This window comes from Siphateles boraxobius, unplaced genomic scaffold (assembly GCF_051911475.1).
Source record: "Siphateles boraxobius isolate OS27281-9 unplaced genomic scaffold, OSU_SipBor_1 77, whole genome shotgun sequence".
NCBI classification, from domain to species: domain Eukaryota; kingdom Metazoa; phylum Chordata; class Actinopteri; order Cypriniformes; family Leuciscidae; genus Siphateles; species Siphateles boraxobius.
In genome coordinates, this window is record NW_027509205.1 from 2733874 (window position 1) to 2759124 (window position 25251).

Consider the following 25251-nt stretch of genomic DNA (forward strand, 5'->3'; position numbering starts at 1 on the left):
ACTTTACCTCTCTGGATCTTTGGGGAATCTATGAAATGTAGGTATGTAACGATTCACTCGCAACCGGTTGAAAATCGATAAAAATGTGTGACGATTCAAGTCGGTTGAAATGTTAAACGAATCGCGATACACGTTTTAAACGGCAGGGGCGTTTACTGTAGCCTACTGTGAAGTTGGGACGCTTCAAAGGCACAATAGCAGCAAGCACACACGAAGCTAGCGAGTGTTTTCACTTCATTAATGGAACTTGAGCTTGTGTGAGCCAAGCTCAACTTCCATAGGAATGAACTGAAAACGCTCGGTTTGCTCCGTAGACTGGTGTGCACGCGCCGTCAAACACATTGCGACGGCAAGCGTAGATGTTGACTCATTCAAATCGGAGGTGTGGCGGCATTTTGACTTTCCGTAGACTAATAATAATCACCACCGTGAGAAGCACCAGTCACCTCCGTTTTCATGCAAAAGGCATTAATACGACAAGTGCGAGAGCCACGGAGATCACAAGGTGCATCAGTGTTTCCGTGGCAACCAGGTGTTGTATTTATTTTACTATCTCTTTCTCTAAATGTGTATATGGATATATATTTTTTTATATATATAATTTATTGATGGTTATGGCATATTTTTCTAAATGTGTGGGTTTTTTTTTTTACTCTTGCTAGTGTAAGGTTAATGATACAAATTATAACAAAATTAAAACCCCTCTAAATGTGGTAGGCTACTAATTTTACTAATGGTATAGTCTTTTTCTTAGTGTGCAAAGGTACCAGTGTCCACCCTCTTGACCAGACAGACAGAAAGACTGAGTTGAAACAACCTTGAAGGGATTTTTTTGTTTTTATTTCAATGTAGTTTTTTTATTTGACAAATATATTTTAAAATGAAAAAGAAATGTGCAGCATTTTGTCTGAGAAATAATAAAAGGGACACTTTTTCATTTATAATTTCTTAAATTAATCACTTGTTAAAAAAATCGTGAGAAAATCGTATCGTGAAAACCAGTATCGTGAATCGTATCGCATCGTGAGTTGAGTGAATCGTTACATCCCCAATGAAATGCTAGTTGATTGGTTGTACACTGCTAGCTGTTGCAGTTGAGGGCAGAACACTGTTTTCTTTGTTTCCAATTATTTCCAGACATAATGCTGTACAGTTGTGCTAACGGTAAAACCATTGGTTCATTCCAAAATGGCGTCAGGGCAACAGCAGCGCCAACTAGCAATTGTTACCAAAACTGCAACGGCGTTTCGCCTCTTGATACTTCTATACTCTTTGATTTTCCACACACACACACACACACACACACACACACATACCCCAGTCGTAGATCATGGGCTTGCTGAAGCTTGCGTGCTCCACCACACACACACACACACACACACACACACACACTCACCCCAGTCGTAGATCATGGGCTTGCTGAAGCTTGCGTGCTCCACCACACACACACACACACACACACACACACACACACACACACACACACACACACACACACACACACACACACACACATACCCCAGTCGTAGATCATGGGCTTGCTGATGCTGGCGTGCTCCACCACACACACGCACACACACACACACACACAGGTCAGTCAAGTCATCCTCATTTATATAGCGCTTTTAACAATGTAGATTGTTTCAAAGCAGCTTTACAGAGATAAACATATAATTTAAGGTAACAGAGATTGGTTTGGTTTTATAGTGGCTCTTGAAAAATGTTTTTTCCAGCTAATGTTAGTTTTGATTGATTCACTTCCATCTAAATGATCATTTGTTATTAAATTAGGGGCCGCTAAGACGACACCGTTCTCTCTAAACAGACTTTAAACGTGAACCTGTGATAGACGCTGATGGCGTTCACATGCGCACATTAAGAATTGATTCTACAGTTATGGGCACTCGAATAAATGTGCGCAGGTTTGTAATTCCTTACAAACCATGCCTAAACAAACCAATTGTCCTGCCTACAAATTTGATACAGGTTTATGATCCAATTCTCACTACTAACTAGTTGCTTATTAGCATGCATATTAGGATATTGGCTATTAGTACATATTAAGCACATATTAATGCCTTATTCTGCATGACCATATTCTACATCCCTTAACCCTACCCAATACTTAAACTTAACAATTACCTTACTTGATCAATGTCATCATGGTACCTACAAAACCTGTTTGGACTGATTTGGTTTTGTCAACTTGAAACTACTGCTGTAACACTGAGTTTGTTCAACTACCATCATGGTACAGGCCCCTGATGTAATTCATTGAGGCTCCAGTTGATCTTTGCTGAAGTTTTGTTGGTGAGATAGATGTCACACCCTCGGGGCATGAATGAGCCAATGGGGAATTGTACTTTCTTAGGGAACGTTTACGATCCTTAATCTTCTAGCAAGGTAATTTGGATATGAAATTTGAGTGGGTTATACAGGAAAAAACATTCAAGATTCTTACAACACTAAATTGCATCAAAGTGTCACGTATATGTCATGTTGACTGGTTTCAAGGTAGTTTGTGACAATGGCAATGGCAATGGCAGAGCAAGAGGCCATGGCAGAGCAAGAGGCAATGGCAGAGCAAGAGGCCATGGCAGAGCAAGAGGCAATGGCAGAGCAAGAGGCAATGGCAGAGCAAGAGGCCGTGGCAGAGCAAGAGGCAATGGCAGAGCAAGAGGCCGTGGCAGAGCAAGAGGCCATGGCAGAGCCAGAGGCCATGGCAGAGCAAGAGGCAATGGCAGAGCAAGAGGCAATGGCAGAGCAAGAGGCCATGGCAGAGCAAGAGGCAATGGCAGAGCAAGAGGCCATGGCAGAGCCAGAGGCCGTGGCAGAGGGGCCCGAGGAAGAGGAGTTTGTATGCGTGGTTGAGAAGCTGAAGCAGCAAGAGGACGAAATCAATCGAGCTCAAGTTTCAAATGAAATTCGGGCAACAATTATTGACCATGTCATCAGTCATGGCTTGTTCATTCTGAATCGGAGTACTGTGGCATCTATTGTCAGGCTTTTTCGGAATGAGAACAGGTAATTCACAGTGTTACTGTAATGTATACCACTGTGTATTTCAGCTTTACTGTATTGCCCTGTTAGCAGAAATCAATCCCATTTATGTGACTGTCATACAGTAATGTCAATTTTGACATACTTTTTGCTTTTACTTTATATAATCCACACATTACCACACACTGGTGGCAGAGGAAATATATTTAGTATTGAACAGGAGTCTGCCATTTTAGATATGGTAGTGGCAAATAATGCAGTCAGACTGTGTGAAATCCAGGCAGTAGTAATCAGGGAGCATTTAGAAATATAAACGTTGTGAGTTTGGCAACTATAGATAGAGACTTTAAAGAAAACCATGTCAGAATGAAGCAGCTGTGCTGAGTTCCATTTCAAAGAAACTCTGACATCGTAAAGGAGGCACGATTCCAGTATGTGCAGGTACAGCTTTTTTATTGTAATACCTTGTTTACCATAGTTACATGCGACTGGAATAATTTGCTTTATGAATTTGTTCTTTTTCTTAGAGAATAATGGAGCTTGAAGCTGAAGGGGCATATCACAAATTCATTTTTGTGGATGAAGCCGGCTTCAACCTCTGTAAAGTGAGGAGACGCAGGAGGAACATTATTGGGCAGAGGGCCACTGTCACAGTGCCAGGTCAGAGGGGTGCCAATATCACCATGTGTGCTGCCATCTCCAATGATGGGGTCCTTTGCCACATACCAACTATTGGCCCATACAATACAGAACGCCTCATCACATTTCTTGATGCATTGAAAGAAATACTGATTCCATCTGAAGAGAGAGGGCTGTTGAGGCCTGGCATTACTTTGTATGTCATAATTAGGGACAATGTGGCTTTCCGCCACTCTCGCCTTGTGAAGGAATGGTTTGCAGCACAGCCTCATATTATGATGCAATTCCTCCCTGCATACTCGCCTTTTCTGAACTGATCGAGGAGTTCCTGTCTGCTTGAAGGTGGAAGGTGCATGATCACCGGTCATATGAGCAGATGCCCCTCCTGGAGGCAATGCATACTGGTTGCCTGACAATAGGTGCAGAGGACTGCCAGAGATGGATACGCCATGCAAGGAGGTATTTCCCTCGGTGCATTGCAAGGGAAAACATTCAATGCAATGTTGATGAGAACCTGTGGCATAATCGTCAAGAACGAATGGACTAAATATGAAAGATTAATATATATATATATATATATATATATTAGGGCTGTCAGTTAAACGCGTTATTAACGGCGTTAACGCAAAACCATTTTAACGCGATTAATTTTTTTATCGCGAGATTAACGGTCTTTTTGGTCTAGCAAACTTTGTAGTTTTTTTTTCACATGCTTTTGCAACAGGACGCGGCATGCGCGGCGCTGCGCTATGAAACCCATTCATTTCAAGGGCTTGCGCCGTGCGAGGACGTTTTGTTGCTTCGTCGACCAAAGCGCAAGTGGATCTAGCTAGACCGGAAACAAAACAACAGGCACGCGCACACACACTTGTTTGGGCTTGCGAGCCGGCCAAATAGGTTAACGTTACGTTTTGAGTGGATGACGAGCGCGAGACGCCGAAAAGGATGCCAATAAGATTCTGAATGGAAAGTTTACTTTTAAAAAGTTGGCAAATGGTTCCATTGACTAGACCAAAGTGATCTGTGTGTTTTGTTGTTATGAACTGAGCTATCATCATCGCAGCACGTCCAGTCTGAAGTACTACTTGATGATGGCCAAGCACACACACACAGCTGATGCGAATTCTCCGCCCCCTCGTCAATATCAGGACCTCGTCAGTATTTCTTTCACCCTTTTATTGATGGACAGGTTTACATTGTGTTACAAACAAATTATTTGCTCCAAGTGAGAATGTTAGTGTGAAATTGAACACAGTATTGCCTATGTTGTTTTCTATAAAAAAAAATGTGCACAAAGCAAGCAATCCACTTTATTCATGTTGATAAGAGCATTAAAATGAGAAAAAATAATGAACAAAAAGAAATCAAGAGACATTTAGAATAGATAAAAATGTGCGATTAATCGCGAGTTAACTATGACATGAATGTGATTAATCGCGATTAAATATTTTAATCGTTTGACAGCACTAATATATATATATATATATATATATATATATATATATATATATATATATATATATTAAAGGTATTTGCACCCATAAGTTTCCTTTGGTAGTTTTTTATTTTTCCAGTATCCATTTGAGTTTGTAAAGTATCATATTTCATATTGATGGCTGTATTTTGTTGTCCATTGTGTAATGATTGATTGAAAAAATTAAATTAATTTGACCACAAGTTGTGGTGTTTCATGGAAATAATTGCTTATGTTGCTTGTTTTTAATGTTTTGTGAGTGCTCGATTCATTATGATCTACTATTATTGACAATAAAAATCACAAGTCTCGAACAAGCCGACCCCGTCTTCTTCCTTCCCTTAGTGACCTGAACTTAGGCTACTCCAGACATGTTAACAGTGGCTGGTGGAAGCGCCTACCAAAACTTGAAGGACTTGGATGTGGAACTTGAAAGACTTGGATGTGGAACTTGAAAATCAGTGTGAGGAGAGCCTCTCATGAGATTGCTGTTTTTTAGAACCCCTCTTTTTAACGAACCAGTACACTAAATCAGACTGAATCGTTCAAAACAGTTTGCATCTTGTGTCAGCACTGATCCACAAGTTACTTGAGTTACTCACTTTCAGACATGTCTGACACACTCCCTCTGACTCGAAATACACATATTTTAATCCAGTAATCTGAACTGAGACATGTTTTGCTGAGAGATGAGATGAGCACAAGCAGTTGATGCTGAGCATGCAAACGTGTTGGAAACATGTCTTATCTCTGTATTATTTTAAAGACTGGAAACAATGAATGGATTATAAAACGAAACATTATTGTCACGTTTGTGTCTGTTTAGATCTTCAGTTTGTTTTCATTCTCAGTCACATGTCTTGTTTTCCTGCCATTCTTCAGTTACCATGTTAACTATTCATTAGTTCATCTTCATCACCAGTGTCTTGTTAATTATCATCCTCATCATCATCTGTGTCACCTGTTTTAGTTCATCAGTGTTTGTATTTAGTTCCTTCAGTTCAGTCAGTCCTTTGTCTGTAGTTAGTCTTATTAAGAGTGTGTGTTCGTCCTGCCTAGTACCTGTGTGAATTATATTTAGTAAATCGTGTAAATTGGAGCTCTGAGCCTTGTTCGTCGTCTTCTGCCCGCACCACACCTGTGACAATTATAGGCTACAATCTGATAAATGTGTGCAATTTTGCAATATTTTATTTAATTATGCATAAAACATATTTTTTTGCAAATTTCTGGAAAATGACCAACACAAATCACACACACAAAAAATAAAGAATCTTTGCAAAACATTGTTGAGGAAATGTTAATGAAAAAAATATGAGGAAAAGAAAGTGCCACAATGTCTCTCTATTCTCTTATGTAGGATGAAGAGTGTGATGGATTTTTTAATTAATCATAACTAACATATTTTTTCTTGCAGGAATAACATTCATTTGATTTTGTATCCTAAATGTTTCCAAACTCTTTGGTATAAACTCATGACTGAGTGTGTGTTAGTTAATCATGTCTGGATTTAACATAAAGGGGAAATTAAGTTAGACAGATAACTACATTTATAAACTCGTGATTAAAAAAACAAAGCAATCAAGAAAACAGAGTTTGCTTCTACCTTGTTACAGAAGGCTTTGCATATGAAGAACCAATCAAATTGTAGGGAAATTATGTAATGCATCATGTCACTTTTGCTATGCTCCTATTGTGTAAAAATTATTGTATTCTTTTTGCTGGTATTATTCTCTCTAAAATTGATCTGAGATTCTCCGGCCGTGATTAAAGCATATTCGAAGGCATTGTCTGAAGTCCGTCTAGCAAGTTAGGGTTAGGGGACTCAGCCAACGTCGATGAGGAAATGTGATAGAGTATAAATATTATTGAACGGGGACGTTGATTGTAGACAAGACCCAGATAAAGGAAACTAATGTCGACTGTAGACATTCAGGGACGTTGATTATAGACAAGACCCAGGTAGACTTAAGTGAGGTGCGAAAGAAGAAAAAATCTTCCACATTAGGATCAGCAATAAGCTGCACTACAGGGTATTATTTACTACAACAAAATTTGATATTCATGGGTCCTGTCGGTCTCAGTGCTGAAACTCTTTGTACAAACTTACATGTATAGACAGCTCAGACTTTTATAAAGTAATATATTGCAAATTTCAAACACACATTAGTTAATATATTAATGATTAAGATCTTATGATTATGATGTCTCATACTGACTATAATACAGTTATCTATTGCAAATTTCAAACACACACATTAGTCCTCATTAATATAGATTATATTAATATATAACATATATATATATATATTAATATATAACATACATATAATACATTTATATAGGTTAATTTGACATTCTGCAAAGCTCCTTTTATTATAAGGGAAACAGTAGGAAACCACTGAAAGTGTTGTGGTTATCACGGGTATCATATAACCTCCTCCCAGACCAAAGTCTCACATAAACAACATCTCCAACATTCATGATCAACACAACTGCATTTGAGGAATTTAACTCATACTGAGTCTGATAAGCATATGCTACAACCACATTTTGTCCATTCTTAACAATGGATGCAGCTGATGGAGTTGGACCATGACCAAATACAGAGATTCTGAACATGTACGCTCCTTTCAGCGGGGCTGTGAAAATACCTAAATCAAATAACAAGAGATACAGAAAATAATCAGCGGTTTCTTGTATAATTGTTTAATTACCAAGGACGCTTTGTAATAGTTTTGAAAGATGGCAGATCATTTCAGGCTATATTTACATGACAACAATCTCCTAAAAATGATCAAAACATGTTTGTGTACAGACATTGTTCCCTGTTCGCACAGATCCTTGAATCAAATGCTGTATTCTGGTTCCTGGCCAGTAGGCGGCAACGTCACTTTGTAAAGAAACACTACGTGTCTTTAGACTGATCACGTAATACGCATGAAATCACAGTTTTCACAAGATCACTTTTTTGTTGTTTAAACAGACAATAACAGTATTGTTTCCAAAAACGTGCAATTTTTTTTAGCCCGTTTTCAAAAGATTCCCAAAACGGTATTTTCATGTGAATGAAAGGCCAAATCTCATACAAAGTTTTTAGTTTAAACTTGTAAATGGCCTTTAATGACTCGTTTCCACTGAGAAGTGCGGTACGGTACAGAACAGACAGTATGGTTTGGTAAAGCATGATCCGGCTAGCCTTTCCACTGCTAACAGTACCCTTACTTGATAGGCATGGTGTTTGCCGGAAAAATGTGATCGACGTAATTTTAGTGCTTAAAAAAAGTGACATGGTAAACAACAATGGATGACATACATCAGATCTTGTTCTTGCTTCTCGGCATGTTTGTCGCAAGAAGACAAGCGCCCGACATTAGGCGTTTCTCAATACCAAGTACGCAAAGTTTGGACTTGCTATGTGCGACTCAGGAGAATGACTCCCAAGGACGCGAGTCCGGTAATTCTGGACTCAATGATAAATACATATCTGACCGTTGGAACGAACCAAAAAATCTAGGAAATCGTATTCATGACGATTTATGATGATTTTATTTCCGCTAGACCTTTTGCTTACATTGACGCTGATGCATTAAAGAGGAGGGGCTCCCCTGTTCCAAGATGGTGGCTCTATTGACGCATTCGTTCCAATGAACTGCCGTAGACAAGGCGACATCTAGTGTATATATCTATGTAAACGATTGGCTAGGCAACAAATTATAGATTCACAAGACCAAAGATTGCCCATTAAGTCTACAGAAGACGAATTATATCTCATGTTTAACCACTACAGAGACGTCAGATTCGGCGGCAAACATCAGAAGGACTACCCGAGGAAATGCTGTTCCAGGTGGATGTAGTGGGACGAACTGCTGCGTCTAATTAACCTAATGCGTTCGGGCGTGAGTAAAATCATAACGATGCAGGACCATATAAAAAGGGTTTCCAGTCACTGTTTACTTGTGGGTGTCGTCTGCGTGGTGCGTCATTGCCCGGGTACCGCCCCTCCTGGTTCCTCATCCGTTCTCGCCTGGAGGTATGTGTTTGGCTGACTAGTTAAACAGAGATGCTTGATTTCATGTAAACAACCATTCCGTTTTAGCTTTGAGGATAAATCGCGGCTGCTACTCCCCTCTGGCGTTCCTCTTGCGCGGTCCCATGTCTGGTGATGCGTTGAGCTTGAGGATAAATCGCAACTGTGGGCAGTTGTTACTCTTCTTTGGCGTTCCTCATGGTGTGGTCTTGTGTGCCCGTGATGTGGACGCGTGACTGTTATGAAATGAAGGGACGTAAAACTTTCACTATTGGGTGGCGCTCCCTTTTTAGACTGCAAGTATATGTGTTATGTTTATATTTTAGGAGGAATAGACTGGTCAGTGACACCTGCGGGGCAATGCTGTTTGACGCTGCTGCTTGATACACTCGGATTCCTGCTATTTTGTACGTCCGGACTTTTCCCACTCGTCCTTGTGATCGCTGGGTTGTTTCTCCAACTAGTCTTTTAAATGTTGTGATTTGCTGTTATATATATATATATATATATATATATATATATATATATATATATATATATATATATATATATATATTGTTTTTCTGTGTATTTATTTATGAATGTTCTGGTTTGTTGATTTAAATGTTTATTATTTGTGTGTTTTCTTTTGCAGTTAAGTGTCCTTGTTGTATGTTGAGACCAGTGCAGTAATTTCTGCTCTCATTACAGGAGCCGAGGCTTCAAGGCAGGCCGCTAGTAGGCCCTCACGTGATGTGGTGGAGGGTTTGTCACTGAGTGTTGTGCGTTCATGCTTGGCCGTATTGGATTATGTGTGTGATACCTGTGCACAGGGTGGTAAGAGTGATTATAGGGACCTTGTGCTCACTAGTGTACCTGCCATTGTGAAGCCTCGGCGTCCTGCTTGACTTCTTGAGTGTTGTCTGATGACCCAGTCTTTTCATGTTGTCTTAAGATTGTTGTTGACTATAATAAAATCTTTTGTATTTTTGTATCCACGTCTATGGCCCTTCCTCGATAATAACGTTCCTGTGTCCTTTTTGTGGGTTGTTAAAGGGTAACTAAACACTAAAACAACTTTTTTTTGTTAATTATCTGTAAGAATGGAGCTTCATAAATGCTGTTCATTGATTCGAGTAAATTTTTTGACATTTGGGTATAAGTTTTTTAATTTTCAAATATATGGTGTAAAAACGTCTGAGTGCTGCCCTCTTCAGGTTAAACGGAAAGCTCCTGCAGTAGGGGTACCCTCTGACGTAGAATACTCTCTGACGTCACTCGTCACGCCCTTGGCAGCCCCTGGTATAAAAGCATCTGGTTCCGTCAAAACTACTGTAGCGAGTCAGGAGTTGGAATTACGAGTATTGAAAACGATCAGGATAGATATATATTAGCATCTAGTTAGCATAGCATTTATATAGTCATTTAGATTATTTCGTGTAGCCTAGGTAGTTAATCTCGCCTATCGCTCCAGTGTGCAACCTGCATTTTACGTGGGATTGCTTCTCCAACGCAATGGAGGTGGAAGTGGGCTTCTCAACACAGCTCGCGCTGCCAAACGCTGCTCTTCCTGCATGAACTCCACCACCGCAGCGGCGTCATGATGTGAGTGAGCATATATTTTTAATCACAATTTATGTTCCTTCTTATTAGGCTAAAGTTAATCCTCTGGTGTCGACAAACGCGCTGGCGCGATTTGCTGATTATTTTTTTCACATAGCAAAATATAATGAACGTAATAGTAATAATAATCCTGGAAAAAATTACCTCAAAATGACTGAATATAAGAATAATCGGATGCCGATCGCGATGCGGGAGCTAAGACCGCAGTTTGAGCTGGTGTCCACAGACAATTCACCCTCCTCCACTTCAGGTGAAGGTGAGGGAGAAAAGTTCTCGACTTCAAATGACCGCTCTGTTGCAAAGCTACTTGCGTCACTCCATTTTAGCTAGTTTGACAGCACCTGTCACTGCGGGTCTAAGGTGCACGCCCCCCCGCTCAGCCCCGCCCTCGGTTCGTCGCCTCTATCTCCGCTGGGCTCTGGCCACTTTTCCAGCATTTTTCAAATATTGCCAGTGGGTGGAGTCAGGCTTTGACCAGGGTTTTAGTTACCCTTTAAATTCATGAGTATTCATATTTCCCTGTTAAGCAGGGGTGGCGTAGTTGTGAATATGTAGAGGTAGTATTAGAGCCCCTCCCCTTAAGCGGCCCCCCGCTACGCGGGTTACAAATTTTCATAAATCTTTACAAATAAACCACAGATTTGAGCTTTAAATAACTACTTTCTCGCCTGAAAAACTCTTAAAACTACATTTCTTGACAATAACAGTAGTGTTATTTCAACTGTATATTAAAAAATGGCAATTCTAATGTTGTCATTCCCCTTGTAGCACGCGCAAGAGACGATTCTCTGTCAACCAATCAACGTTCTGCAGTGAGTCGAGCTCCACCTTTTAGTTCCGTAATATTTGTGTACCGTACCGTACCGCTCAGTGGAAAAGAGCCATAATTCTCTTATACACATTACACAACTGCAAAGAGGTCTGAATGGAGCAGAATGGTTTTCATTGCTATCAACTGAGTTTTGATAATTACCTGTAACTGGGTTGTAGGCGTTCCCTATGTTTGTGATGACTTTCCTGTAGGTTAGTGTGATGTCAGTGGTAAAAGGACCAGTATATCCACTGCCAGATTGCATCAGTCCAGCAGAAAAAGCAATCTCTCTGTTTGTTACTGAAAAACACAAGTAATATATTTATATATTACTATATTTCATTGAGAATGTATACACTGAATTTAACATCATTCAAGCAGTTTCACCTCTATTTTCCTTTCTCAACTCCACTTGACTCCGAGTAAGATTTGAAATTTCTGTGAAGGGATAAAGATTCTGTTAAATGACATTTACACTGATTATTGTAATAGATAGATAACACATTTTACACAGTATACATTCAACTTTACAGTAATATTTACATTATGCGATGTATTGCATTGGTGTTTTACTTTGAGGATCATTGATAAAAGAGTGAATGTTTTGGTGAGGTACCATCATTTTTCTTGTGTATCTCATCCCTCAGTTGCGTCTCTAAAGCTCTGATGTTTGCTTTCTGCTCTGTGACTGTGGCGGTCAGTTCTCTCAGTGCTGCATGGATGTCAGTGAAGAACAGATGGTAGTTTTTTTGGATGTCAGTTGAAGCTTCATCTCTCAAAGTGTCTGTTTGCGGTGTATTCTGTCCTCCGTCCTCAGATCTGATCTGTTGAGTGATCTCATTCTCATTGAGCCCTCCATCTACCTGATGCTGTACAACACACACGCAGGTTTCCAACAGCAGCAGTAAACATACTAAACCCTTCATTCTTGACTGATGTTTGCTTCCAGCTCTTGCTCTGTCATCCTCACAGCCTCTCATGTTCCTTTTATAGTGTCTTGATTTACTGTCTTTGCACTTTTGTACTTTATATTGCTCCTGATAAATAAGTTCATATTGTTAATCATAATCAAAAGGATGTTCCAGGTTCAGTAGGTTCTTTATGTAACATGGAGGGATGTGCACCCTCTGGTCGTGTGAATGGATTGTGAGATCTGCACGCTAAGGTTAAGATATCACATTTTAATAGTATTTATAGCACCTAACTTAATAAAACAGGCTGTGTGATTGTGAGGAATGATTACCTCAAAATGTACGTTCATATGCAAGTTTGAGTGACTTTATTTAAATTTAATACATTAGCTATTGTCACGTGACAGTGATTATCCCGACCTCTGATATATTTCTGACCTCTGATATAGATGACTATACATGACTGGTCACATGACTCTCTGGTATCCATGTGCATATCTTACAGGGTTCCTACAGGTTTCTTCAAGTTAAATTCAAGTCTTTTTAAGACATTTTTAAGACCATTTATATAAAAAAAAATACCTATTTCACGTGCCTACCAGCAAAGAAAAACAAAATTCTTGAACTTGTGTTCATTTATTTTTCAAATGTGGAATGGGTATAGTATGATAAGCCAAGCAGGTGTGAAAAATAAAAACATTTCAGTAGGCCACAAGAAAGTTTGCTGAACAATGTTAAGTTGTTTTTTAACATTAGCTAGCTACTTATTCCATGCTGGGAATATGGGGAACTGAGAGACCCCTGAACAATAAACATTGAAAATCAGAACTCAACAATAAATTAAATTAAGAAACACAGTGAACTCCTTAGCTCTTCACTCAGGGCAGCATTCTCTTTATCAAGGACAGCCAGTTCCGTCAACTTCTCCTAATGGCCTCTCCACAGGAGGTTGGACCCGGAGATCAGGTCAGCAATCTTACTTCCTGCCTTCCTTTCAGCCTCCTCAGCCAGCCTGTCCGCATCCCTAGCCAGACCCTCACACACCTCTTGTATGCGTCTCCTCTTCACCTTTAGCTCCTGAAGACAGTCCTCTGCCTCTTTCCTCTTAAGAGCCTGGGATTTTGCCTCCCTATTCTTTCTCTCTGTCTCAAGATGGGCACGATATCCAAGGATAGGAAACTGTCGAAGTGCTGCAGTATGACATCCCCGATGACAAAACAGATGAAAAAATATGTGTGAAAAAAATAAATAATTAGGCTATAGGGCATTACCAGCCAATCAGATTTAGGATAAATTCATGTGTAGCCTATGATTTGCCGTTCTTATTCCTACCCGCAGAAGTATCAGTTAGCTGTTTGTCCTGGAGAAACCTCTGAACCAGCCCTTTCATGTGCTTCCTGCATCTTTCTGGGTCTCTGTACATTACTGATGGATCCAGGCACACCATCTGCCTAACAGTCAGATACTTGAGGGGGCTCTTGTCCTGCACTTTCCTAATGATGCTACACAGTCCCTGCATGCACTCTCTCCTGAACTCTAGCACCCTAAGCTCTGCACCTTTGATGCTCTAGAGAGAGGTAGCCATGAATATAGAACATGTCTTCAATGACCTGGTTCAGCCTAACCATTTGTAAAATGACCTTTTTAACCCATCACACTACCTTAAGGACTGACTCTGCACCTAGACCATGCTGATGTCTTGTGGGCTGAGCCAGATGGTCTTGTCTGTGACATCCAATTTGGTCAGCTGCAGGGCAGTGATATCATGGAGGACTTCTCTCTTTATGAAGCGTCTGAGTAGACTCTGTCAAAAGACAAACACAAAAATGTCCGGTGCGGCACATTAATCACCGACATCAAATTGTCTGAGTTTAATGCACAATGTATCCACTATTTTTTACACATACTAATCACAAACTCCACATTGTCAAAACATATTAATTAAGCCCAATCAGTGGTGATTATAATGTTAGAGAGAAACTCACCCCCCTACCAGAGTCTTACTGCACCTATATTTCCGGTTTAAAAAATGCCTAGCGGACCGAGGGACGTGCGAGGGGAGTGGGGGCCTCAACACTTCCTTGCTATTCCAACTCGCTACGAAGGTGTGGCCGAGACTGGGCGTATTTTATGTCTGTCTGATATTTTTTCAGGAAGGGAGTGAGGGTCCTGGCGAGTGCAGTGTAGAACTACAATTTGGTCAAGATGAGTGGATCCTTCATGGCTGCTGCAACTGTGTCATAAGATGCTGACAGAGAGAGGCAGGACATTTCAGCTTAGCTCTATGACAAAGCCACACCAGCCCCAGGGTTAGGACACAGTCACAGACCTATTCACTGCATTTAAGAATGGCCTACCTGTTCCAGGGTTTGAGAGTTTCTTTGATTTCACTGCTTCCATGTACAAGAGCAGTGATGGCAAGACTTCCAGGGCTCTCTCCACAACCGGAAGGTTTTCCACCCATGGCACCCATGGGCACAGAAAGAAAGGGGGAACACACTAGACTTGGTTACTGTGATGTAATCTTCTCTCCTGGCGGGCACTTTGAGGAACAATGTGTGCATTGCTTTCAGCAACTTGCCCAGCTGCCATGCAGTGAACCCACACTTGAATGCGTTGTGTAGCGTGTGTAGGCCACAGCTCCCCACACAAATGAGCTAAGCACCTGAAGATTTCGTTGCAAAACTTAATATTAGAAACCAAATTCATATTTTGTATCACATGGAGATTGTTTTGTACTGCATATGTTGCACCCACGAATCAATGTTTGCTCTGTAGCACTATGAGATTGTTTGTTTAATGTAAAGTGCACTACAAATAAAATGCATTATTATAATTATTAATAGATCACATTCACACTCACCCACAAATAGTAATAGCTTTCTAAACTGCTCACCTCCATACTGCTCAGCGTGATATTTCTGGAAAAGGTCGAAGAGTTTCCAATTCACACTGGGCCCATCCATTGAGATGGACACCAAGTCCCTGAGGTTCAGTCTGTCCATACATTCCTGAAAAAAGGGTTGCATTTGATTACTCAAGATAAGAGGACTGGATGAGCACATATTGTTAAGGGAAATAACTAATTGGTCATGTAATATTGCAGTTACAGTATATGCACACAAGTTGGGTCTATCAATATAAATTGATGAGCTTTTAAAGTAAAACATGATTATCCTTTCTTTGAGATGCGACAGCAGGTCTTGTGCAGTGGAATGTCCCATAAACAGAGCCAGAACATCAGACATCAGAACGAACGGCGATTTGTTGACTTTGGACACCAATTCTTCTTTGATGTGAATACCTAAACCAAACTTGGATATGTAAGCTGTTTTGTCGGAACCACAAGTAAACGTTCTAGCGATGTCGGAGTCAGGGAACATGCACTTAAAAAGCTATGAGATACCCCTCATTTCCATTGTAGGACTGGTGTTTAGCGATTGTGTTAAGAGTCAACACCTCGGCTTTCATTGTTGGTGTGGACTCAAAAGCTGTGCGCAGATCCACTCTAGTTCCGGTCGTAGCTGGAGGGTCTGCAGCGCTATCAGCAAGCTGGCTAACATTAGCTCCTGCTGCCGCTTCAGGCACATTAGCAGCTAGCTGGCTAACATTAGTTGGTTGAAACACGCAGGCCATGGAAGAAGTTTGTTTTTGTCCATTGAGAGCGTTCATGTGCTTGGACGAGTTGGCATAAGACTCTAATGCCTTCATTCCCATTGTATTGACATTCTGAATCCTTTTTTTGCATATTTATTTTATTTAATACCATGGCTAGACTAACAAATAAACAGACGTCGTCTGAACAAAATACCTCGTTACAGTTTAGTAGTAATGATTTCATGAACTTCTTCACCGAGAAAATTGAAAGCATCAGAATCAAAATCGTAAACGTTCCATCTCTGCTCGCGCCTTATAATTCAGCCGCAATTATCACCCCGCAAGAACAATTACAATGCTTTACAACCATAGAACAAAAAGAGTTAAATAAACTTATCACTTCATCTAAAACAACAACATGTTTATTAGATCCTATACCAACTGAACTACTGAAAGAAGTGTTCCCTATAGTGGAAGAGCCTCTTCTCAATATTATTAACTCATCTTTATCTTTAGGTCATGTTCCAAGAACGTTCAAGCTGGCAGTTATAAAACCTCTTATTAAGAAACCACAATTAGATCCAAATAACCTAGCAAATTACAGACCCATTTCGAATCTTCCATTTATTTCAAAAATATTAGAAAAAGTTGTGTCTGCTCAACTCGGCTCTTTCTTGCAAGAAAACGACATCTATGAAAAGTTTCAGTCTGGATTCAGGCCACATCATAGCACTGAAACTGCGCTTGTTAGAATCACAAATGATTTACTTTTAGCTTCGGACCAAGGCTGTATCTCAGTACTAGTTTTACTTGATCTTAGTGCTGCGTTCGATACTATAGATCACACAATACTCTTAGATCGACTACAAAATTACACTGGTGTTCAAGGACAAGCATTAAGCTGGTTCAGGTCATACTTATCTGACCGCTACCATTTCGTCTACTTAAATGGAGAAAAATCGATTATAACTTCGGCAAACTATGGAGTGCCGCAGGGATCTGTGTTAGGCCCTTTATTATTCTCAATATATATGCTGCCACTTGGTAATATTCTAAGGAAACATGGAATTAGTTTCCATTGTTATGCTGATGACACTCAAATATATATTTCATCACGGCCAGGTGAATACGCTAAATTATCCAAATTGACAGATTGTGTTAATGATATAAAAGATTGGATGACGCGTAATTTTCTTTTATTAAATCCAGACAAGACAGAGGTAATACTTATCGGTTCTAAAAACCGTCCACAAAACCCTTCACAGCACGACTTTAACATAGTAGGATGCCCTGTTACTTTATCCGCTACAGTAAAAGACCTGGGTGTTATACAAGACCGCAACCTGTCTTTTGAAAAGCATATTTCATATGTTACAAAAACAGCCTTTTTCCACCTTAGAAACATTGCTAAGCTACGTAATATGCTATCAGTCTCTGATGCAGAAAAGTTAGTTCATGCATTCATGACCTCGAGACTAGATTACTGTAATGCTTTATTAGCTGGTTGTCCTGCATCTTCAATAAACAAGCTACAGTTTGTCCAAAATGCAGCCGCTAGAGTTCTTACTAGATCAAGAAAATATGATCATATAACACCGATTTTATCATCACTTCATTGGTTACCTATAAAGTTCGGTATTACATACAAGATATTGCTTTTGATTTATAAAGCTCTAAATGGTTTAGCTCCAGTCTATTTAACGGATCTTCTATCGCCTTACAATCCATCGCGCTCTTTAAGATCACTAGATTCGAGGCTTCTGGTCATTCCTAGGATATCCAGATCCACCAAAGGAGGCAGAGCATTTTCACATTTAGCTCCGAAGCTCTGGAATAGCCTTCCTGATATTCTTCGTAGCTCAGACTCTCTCCCAGTTTAAAACTAGACTGAAGACGCATCTATTTAACCAGGCATTCATATAAATTTTTATCTTACAGTTACTGTAAATTCGGCCTCTAGTTCATAAACGCCAGAGGAGAACTGGCCCCCGACTGAGCCTGGGTTCTCCCAAGGTTTTTTTTCTCGATTGGGTCATTTGATGGGGTGTTAGGACACCATTAGGTCACTGGATGGAGTTTTTCGGTTCCTTGCCACTGTTGCCTTTGGCTTGCTCAGTTGGGGATATTCAAAATAATTAACCAATCATACCATTGATTAGCTCTACCAAACTTGGATGTCTTTTTTTCCAGTAATAAACAAACATTGTTAAGTTGTTTTGATTGATACTGTGAAGCAGCTTTGATACAATCTGTATTGTGAAAAGCGCTATATAAATATATTTGACTTGACTTGACTTGACATATGGTGCAAAAAGCCACAAAAATGTTGTTGTCCACTGGTTTTAACCACGCTTCATTAAATTTACATTTCCCCATAACCTCAGAATGAAATTGGTAGCTAGCAAATGTAAAACAAACGTTAAAAATATAACGGCCTCAGTCTACCTTTCCTGTGGAATGTTGAGATTTTCTTTGATTTTTCGCACTTCTCCTTTGCTTGTTGCTTGAGGTCTGAGTTGTGTTGCAGTCAATGGTTGTGTTGCTGTAGCGCATTATTTTCATTTGCTGAAGGCATCACGTGGTCACGGTATTTTGTACTGTGACCCGGGGCTGCATTGCGTTCTCCATTATTGGTTCCGCCACTCTTTATTTATACTACGTTATCAAAATAATCGTGGTTGACAAATGAAACTTTTGAGGAAAAATACAATATGAAGAAGTTCCATACAGCACAATTTTAAAGACCCACACATCAAAATTCAAGACTTTTCAAAGTTTTTTTAAGGTATTATTTCCAAACTAATAAATTCAATGCTTTTAAGGCTTTTTAAGACCCCGCGGGAACCCCGTCTTACAAAAGTTACCAGGTTTACCAGCTTTATGTTATGACAAAAAAGTAAAGATTGGATGTTAATTTAGACAGAAAATGTGACTGAGAGTGTTTAACTTGGGTTCAATCCACAAAATTCCTTTATTTTTTTTATTTTTTTGCCCCACGATTCAACAGAAGTAGAACTGAATACATGCATGGATTAATAAATACAAGAAAGTTATTGAGGATCAATTTCATTCTTTCCTCGCTGTTACTGTATACATATATACTAAATATACTGAAGATGACAGGATGTGTATGTAGCAGTATGAGTTAACGTGTAATGAGCTGGCGTTCTTTTGGCCAATCCCCGTGTGAGGCTCCATCCTATAAATATACCGAGTAGGCGTTCTAAAGCCCTCTCTTGCTCGTCGGTGACGGAAGTTGTGTTGTGCTTCCGGGTCGCTCTCTCCGTGTGCTCTGCTGGTCTAACAGGTAGAGTAGCGGCTTCGCTGTCTCTACGTGAATATCATTGTTATCATCTGCCGTTATGGTTACTGTGTGTTGCGTGGTTACTTACACTCGTAGATCTCCGGTTGGAGGGCCAGTCTTCTATCTCGTAGTTCAGCGCATTCAACAAACGGACTTACTGCATAATCGGTGCCGTTGGCACGCGTCGAGCTGTCTCCCTTTGGGTATACATGAATGCTGCTTGATCAGTATGGATGCCAAATGGCGTGGGATTAATTTATTCTTTTATTAATTGGGGCTAATGGTATTTAAAAAAATAAAAATAACAGGGATGAGGCAGGTTCAGCTGGAGATCGTCGCCAGCCACACGGTATTGATTCGCTAGCTGCTGTTTTGCTTATACGGCTGTGTCGCCTAACTTACACGGTTGTTTTGCCTACGCTGTGTTTTGCCTATACGGCTGTGTCGCCTACACGGTTGTTTGGCCGGTACCATTGGTTTTCCTGAACTGCTGTTTGTTTCATGTGCATGCATTGAACATTGTATCAGCAACTGGAACAGATTGCTATGCGCTTGCCTTGCCATTACGACCACTGGGCAATTATGGCCACATGGCCAACAGTATGAGCCTCTTGCTTCATGGGGGCCAGTGTTTTTATGACGTTTGAATATAGATGAAGGGGTTGGGGCTTTATATTATAATTTGGCTGATTAAGAAGGTTTTTTTTATTTATTTTTTTGCTTGTTTTGTTTTCAATTTAGATTGAAGTTGTATTTATCCCTTGTTTGATTTCTTTCTTTTTTTGAATACTGAATTTATATAATTTTTTTTGTTTTCCTTGTTGTTGTTGTGGTACTTCCTCTCTGGAACCATTGATGGTTCTGGTAGTTTAGATAGTGTTTATATTGAGAAGTTTTCTTTTTTGTTCTTTCTATCCAACTGTTATATTGACTTTTGTCGTTGATAAGTGTTTTCTCTGTTCTTTTGTTTTTGCACTGCCTTTTTTTTTTTAGAACCATTGCTGGTTCTGGCAGTTTATATTGTGTGTCTTGTGATAAGTTTGTTAGTTCTTTTCATTTAAAAATTATATATTGATTTTCTCTATTTCCTTTTTTTGGTGACCCTTTGTTAATTGAGTGTGTGTGTCTCGTTCTTTTTCGTAAGAGTGGCTGAGAGCCGGTGGGGGTGTTGGTGTCTGGGTGGTAGTGTCCCCTTCTGGAGTGCTGTGTTGACTTACCTGTTTTCCTCTGTGTTCACTGTGTGTGTTTGTGTGTTTACTGGGGGGACTTTCCCTGGGATTTCTTAATGACTTTGACTCATTTCTCCTCCCTCGGTAAGCCTCTGCAATTACAAATTATTTCTTTTGTTTTTTTTTGTTTTTGTTTTTCATTGTGTTCTCTTCCCCGAGAGATGACTGTTTTAAATTGTTTTAAATGATTGAAATAAAATGTGTTTCTTCTTCAAAATTGAACTTTGTCTTTGGCTGTATTGTACATGTACCCATGTGCCCTTAATTATATTAATACCATAGCAATTAGGTAGTAAAAATCACTCTCTGGGTGAAATTCCCAGGGTGGCGTAGTGTGTGTTTTGTCTGGTCTTGTTTTGAACGCCACATGTATATGTAAAACTCACTATTATTATTCAACACAAAACTTGTCAAGTTACTAAATTAAATGACATGTATAAAAATATTAAATGTAATTATTAACCTGAAGTACAACTTTTCACGTACAAGAATGCTCTTGATTTGATTTATGCCCTTATGATAAAGTGTACAATAACTTGTTTTATGGTACCATAATATGAGCTGTTGTTTTGCAGTGTGTACTTTGATCTTAACACATTTAACCTTATTATTATTCTCAGGTTAGGTCAAGTAAATCGATTCTAGATTAAATTACAAGCATTTTAAAGTACTTAAAATTTGGTCAGAAGACTTCTCTGTGGTATGTTCTTATTCAAAGCCTTAAAACACTATAAATAATTTTTTTTGCAGTTTTGTAAACAATTAAATTTGTTTAATTGGTAACTTCTTTTTTAATAATAAACAAAATGTAAAGGCAAATCAAATTTTATCAATAAAGCATAAAGTACAATTATCACACTTCCAATCATAGGTATAGTCAGCTCTGGGTTTCTTAAGCCTGTTTTTTGCTTCTGCGTCGAATCAACGGCGTACCCCCGCAGACTCCTCTGCGTTGCCGCGAACCCCTCTTCGAAACCTGCGGCGTAGCTTGTCGTGGACCTCCAAAAAATTTTAACTACGCGTTGAGGCGACGCAGACCGCAAGGGCTGTGATTGGTCAGATTATACATCATTTCCAGGAGTGTAGCTTTTCTGGTTTCCCCCTCCCGTTATACCGCCAATTTTAAAGTGACAACTGCACTGATGCGACTCCACGCGTGGATATAAGCTGTGTGGAAAGCTTGCTCATCGAGTTCTCCCTCCTGCTTCCTTGTGTGGTAGAGCGCGTGTGTACGAGCTTTACCTAAACAGTGGTGTGTTAATGCCGGTTGGCTGAGTTGTACTTCTTTTCAAGTGTAAGCTGCTTGTGAATGGTTCGAATTATTACCGGTATAGGCCGGTAACTGTAACAGACTAGTCTGCAACTTTCACTGAGACTCTCTGAGAGGTCGGAGGCCTTTTTACTTTATATTATTTTCTCTTGTTTATTGCACAGCAGGGAGGTAAGAATTGTATCTTTGTTTGTCATTTAACTCCAGGAAAGATGACCTAAAATTAGTTAGAAAACCCCTTTTGTTTGTTGTTTTGGCCGACTGAAACTCGGTTAACTCGTTAAAGTTATTCTTTTTTTCCCCCTTCTTATAAATGAATAAAATTCTTACCCCTATGTAAAGATAAACATTGATTTATTGACTACTTTGTTGCGTTGTGGAGTGTTTACGGGAGCAGGGGATGGAACTCCGGACGACACGCTCTCTATGTTTGTGTATGTAACCATGTTTCCTGCAGCCTGCCGGATCCAGGCCGTATCCAGATCTGACGAAGGAGCTTCGCCTGGACCTGATGACAATGCAGTGCTGAAGTGCAAACTAACCTCTCCCTATGAAGGATCCCTTTCCCACTCTACAGATAAACCTACAGTTGTGAAAATTCTGAAAATTTTAAAATAAAATTCAGTATCAAATATATAGGCAAGACAAGTAGTTTGTTTAGGCATGGTCTGTAAGGAATTACAAACCTTCTTACATATATTCAAATGCCCATAACTATAGAATCAATTCTTAATGCGCATTTGAACGCCATCAGCGTTTATCACAGGTTCGCGTTTAAAGTCTTTTTAGAGAAAACGACTTTGTCTTAGCGGCCCCTAATGATCATTTTGCCGGAAGTAAATCAATCAAAACTAACTTTAGCTGGAAATAATGTTATTCAGGAATCTTTATAAAGCCAAACAATCTATTTTACCATAAATTATATGTTTATCTCTGTAAAGCTGCTTTGAAACAATCTACATTGTTAAAAGCGCTATATAAATGAAGATGACATGACTTGAAAAAAACTGGCCGCCCCAGGCAGGCAGCAGCAGATGTGGCGACGGGACGTACGTCTCCGTTCCCTCCCTCAGGGAATGAGGGTTACCATATGTAACAGAGACGTTCCCTTTCAGTTGGTCACTATGACGTACGCTGTGACTGACGAATAGAAATCCCTACCAAAGCACCACAGCTGCTGCACCTCATCCAGCGCCCTGAGCAAGCCTTTACACCTTCTTGCCTGGAAGGACAATACTTATTCAGTACAAGGTACTACATAGACTTCACTAATCTAAAGCAAAGCTTAGTAAATTCTATCCTTCTGTCTCTCCTATATGCGATAAGTGTAATGCTGCTGAGGGTACCCTGGCACACCTTTTTTGGTTCTGTTCACAAATTCAGAGTTTTTGGATAGAAATTTTTCAGTTTTTTGCCAGTCTACGATTGTGCTTTACTTCCTGACCCACTCATAGCAATTCTTGGTTGGTCAGACTCATTGCAGGCTCTCAGGCCAAAGGTACGGTTACCAGTTCAATATGGTGTGACTGTAGCTAAGAAAGTTATTTTGCTTTTGTGGAAAAAAAATACTAGACCTCTCTTTTCTGACTGGCTAAATGGACTCACTTCTACGTTACATCTTGAAAGAATTAGATACTCCATATCCGGGAACCCTGCAAAATTCGATAAGATGTGGGAACCAGTTTTTACTTTTTTGTAAAATCAGAAGGACTAATTATTTGTTTATGTTTTCCTGATCTGTAATAATCACTTTTTGTAACTATTGTGATTACACTTTGTAACAGAGGTTGGCTTTGTGTATGTCTTCCTTTTTTATAGTACTTTTGTTTCATTTTACACAATGCACAATGTTTTATGAAGGGTCTTTTTGTCTGTTTTTTTTTTTTTTTTCTGATGTTTGAAAACGTCAATAAAAATAATATACAATATCAGATGTCCCAGGAGCCTCTGAAGAGTTTCAATACAGCACTAACCATCCACACACTCTTTTTTAGAGATGCGGTTGCCGGATCCATCTCCAAACTAGAAAAGGGATCCTCAGTCCGTGGACGAGTTTACTCTTACCAGTTGACCTGAAGACCCAACTGGCTATGAGCACTTTTGCGATGCACTTTTGGCTATGAGACGGGTAGGACTTTATACTGATACTTCACACCTTTAGGACGAACAAACACAGGATGGCCTGTGGTGCGTAAGGATCTCAGGTCGAAAGCTGCAGACCAATATTGGGGACAGAGCATTTTGGAAATGCATCTCTGTGTCACAAATTGAACGGAGGCTTTCAAAAAAGGGCCCGTTTCAATTAACACAGGACCAAAATGGTTGTGACCCACCTCTCTAGGGTACAATGAAGTACGGGCTTATAGAAGCCGGTCTTCATATCGGCTGGAGGAGGGGCTACATCGCGTCCTTCGCCAGTAGACTGTGATGTGCGCACACAAGACAGGAGCACTGCTCAACACTTTGGTGTGGCTAAAGTCACTATTTTTAGGAGCATATTTGCTCAACACCTCGGTCTAATGAATATCACTGAGCTTGGGCAGAAGCCTGTAGCGAAAGGGAATCGCAAGCCGAGTCTGATGGTATTAGTTTGGGGCCATCTGGACCGGTTTGGGAAGCATTTTTGGCTTCCCCGAAGGTGGCCCGAAGCAGAGTCTGAGTGTGGTGCACGACACTTACCTTTCTCCACAAAACGGCCAGGGATGCGTGAGAAGTCGGAGGACCGGGTCCTCGAACCACACCCAGCTGCTGTGCTGGCGAACAAGAGGGGGCTGAGGGGTGCAAGGCTTTACAGGGTCACACACTGCCAGACTTGCCCTCTTGGGACCCAGTATCAGAGGAATTTGCTCTTTCTTTGAAGTGTGGGTACTGCTTGCTCCACTCTTTTTGGGAACAAGCGGTGGAACAGACACACACACCAATGAAGAATCCACCCGTCCCTCACCCGGGGGGAGGGAGTGGATCGGTGACCAACTCCAAGATCATCCTCCTCCATCCCTGAGTGGCCCGCTCAGGAATGCTTACGCTGTCGCTTGCAACCTGGCTTGGCAGTGCTTGAAGCGGCCTGGGCGTCCTTACTGCAGCCGGTTCCATGCTGAGGCCTGGCTGGAGGCTGCTGCGGAGGCCCAGCGAGAGCTGCGGCAGGGGAACACACTCAGCGACGAGCAGGTGGAGGAACTGCCACCGGCAACAGGGTGAAGGCAGCAGCGTGCTTCCGGGGAAGCATGTGCCGGATGGCCTCTGTCTGCACTTGGCTGGCAGAGATCTGTTGGGCGCAGTTCTCTGTCACGTCACCGACCAGCATAACCTGGGAAATTGGGGTGACCAGGAACCGAACCTTGTCCTCATCCGCCATATCAACCAGGCTGAGCCAACAATGGCGCT